Source organism: Octopus bimaculoides, chromosome 5 (assembly GCF_001194135.2).
Source record: "Octopus bimaculoides isolate UCB-OBI-ISO-001 chromosome 5, ASM119413v2, whole genome shotgun sequence".
NCBI classification, from domain to species: Eukaryota; Metazoa; Mollusca; class Cephalopoda; order Octopoda; family Octopodidae; genus Octopus; species Octopus bimaculoides.
In genome coordinates, this window is record NC_068985.1 from 17,843,587 (window position 1) to 17,846,148 (window position 2,562).

Genomic DNA, 2,562 nt, shown 5'->3' on the forward strand with positions numbered 1-2,562 from the left:
TCCCCCTAAACTTGAAGATTACCTAAAATAAATATATACAAATTATAAAAATAATATTAAAAAACATACGATACAGTACTGTTTCTACTTCGCGGATTTTTACCTATTACGGGGTGGGGGGGGGAGGTTGGAGCATAACACCCGCGATTAATAAAGAGGTAAACAAGGAAGAAGAAGAAAAGAATAAAACACAAAAAGAAATGAAAAAGAAACAAAAAACGAATATGTAAAAGAGGAAGAGAAGAGAAAGAAAAGATAAAAAGGAGAAGAAAAGAGAGAACAGAGAGAATAAGGAGGGGATATCTTGCGTTTATGCGTTGTTACATCATGTTGTCGGTGTTGTGGTTACATTGTAACGCAAACTGTTAAAAGTGAATATCGAACAAGGATACATATTTGAGAAAGAAAAGCTGAAATAGAAAGTATCAAATAGAATGGATACGTGGTGCAAGACAAAGTTGGATTAGAGAGATAAAGGGGGAAAGGGAACGTATGAAAGATAAAGGGGGGAAAGGGAATGTATGAGAGAAACAGGCATATAGACGAGAAAAGAAAACATACACACACGCACACATCCACACATACACACACACATACATATACGACGGGCTTCTACCAAATCCTAGTGGAGGCGTGATGGCCCAGTGGTTAGCGCAGCGGACTCGCGGTCGTAGGATCGCGGTGTCGATTCCCAGACCGGGCATTGTGAGTGTTTAATGATCGAAAACACCTAAAGTTCCACGAGGCTCCGGCAGGGGATGGTGGCGAACCCTGCTGTACTCTTCCACCACAACTTTCTCTCACTCTTACTTCCTGTTTCTGTTGTGCCTGTAATTCAAAGGGCCAGCCTTGTCACACTTTGTGTCACGCTGAATATTCCAGAGAACTACGTTAAGGGTACACGTGTCTGTGGAGTGCTCAGCCACTTGCACGTTAATTTCACGAGCAGGCTGTTTCTGTTTTTCTACCAAACCCACTCACAAGGTTTTGGTCAGTCAGAGGTTACAGAAGATATCTTACCCTAGGTGCTACGCAGTAGGAGTGAACCCCGAACCATGTGGTTTGGAAGCAAACTTTTACCTCACAGCCACGCTGGAACCTTTTTATTAATTAATTAATTTATTTATATTTTCAGCTCTAAAACGGTAACAAACCAAAAACAGTGCAATTCTCCGAAGACAACCAGGGCTAGGACTATTATTATATATAACAGCTTCAATTGGAAATCCGTCCTTCAGTCTCGATTTAATGATAACAACAAGGAACAGCCACTCATCACTCCCGAGATGATTAGTCACATACTGACCTAAGACAGGAATTATGACTGACCCTAGATCTGGGGCAAAATAATTGTTTCAAATTTTAGTACAAGGCCAGCAATTTTAGGGGAGGGAGATAGTTGGTTACATTGACCCTAATACTCAACTGGTACTTATTTTATCGACCTCGAAAGGACGAAAAGTAAAGTCGACCTCAATGAAATTTGAACTCATAACGTACAGAACCGAAAGAAATACCGCTAAGGATTTTGTTTAACGCTTTAGAGATTCTGCCAACTCGCCGTCCTTAATCTGGCAAAATAATAAAGATGTTTCCACCAGATATCAGGTCTTATGTGTTGTAATTTAATAATTTAACCAAACTAATCGATTGTTTAAGTGATTGTTCAGTTCATCAATCAATCATTTAGGTTTGTCGAAGTCTGTTAGACCTGCAACGGACCTATTGTAAAGAGGGTATGTCATTGATGAGGTTGCGAATGGCCCAACTGATTGATTGATTGATTGATTGGTTCATTCATTCATTCATTGACCGAACGATTAATCAAACAGTTGATGAGTCAATTAGGTAAATGATTAGCCAATTGACAAATAAATAAAAGAAATGAAATTGAATCAGTGCATATGCTTATTTTTGGCGTAAATAACCTTCCCGAAATACATCGAATTCTTGATTGAAATTCTTCATTCAATAAAGCTTTTGGCAAAGAATAAACATCATTTTTGATTAATGTTTTATCCAGTGGTCTGAGACTAGTTGTTCTTCAGTAAACCAGACAAAACCCGATTAAACAAGACCCGTAGTACAGCAATACCTGACAAAACATGTTGAGGGTCCACCTTTCACTAGTCATTTTACTCAGAACAAACGGGGTAGTCTCTATGAGTTATACGACCAGATGGAAATTGCAAATAAGATCCCTCAACTCATACTCCATCTTCTTAAGAAGAACGAAGCTATATAGAAAAAAGCTGATGTGGAAGCCGAAATGCAAAAAAAAACAAAAAAACTGAGACATCTTTGATAGAATGTCAACTCAACCTGGACTAAAGAACACCACCTTAGCGCAGGTTGTTTTTGTTGCATGGTAGATTATGCAGTAATCTAAGTGTATTGTACAGAGATAACTGCTTAATCTGTTTTTGCATGGCCAAACGTTTTGGTGGTAACTACTTCAAAGCTCAGAGAAATGGCAAACTAGAGGCATGCATGGGCTTGTTTGGTTTAGATTTATATTAAAAATCATATTTTAAAGCAGCCCCCACCCTCTCTCTCTCTCTA

The 2,562-nt window shown here is 38.7% G+C and overlaps 1 long non-coding RNA gene across 1 annotated transcript in view; it reads left to right on the forward strand.

The window, feature by feature from the left end:
* The window catches only part of LOC128247894 (uncharacterized), a 23,723-nt gene extending 22,121 nt beyond the window's left edge, over nucleotides 1–1,602 (forward strand). Inside the window, exon 2 of the long non-coding RNA XR_008264203.1 lies at nucleotides 1,136–1,602. This is a non-coding gene — a long non-coding RNA (uncharacterized LOC128247894). The remainder of the gene's footprint in view (nucleotides 1–1,135) is intronic.
* The last annotated feature ends 960 nt before the right edge of the window (nucleotides 1,603–2,562 follow it).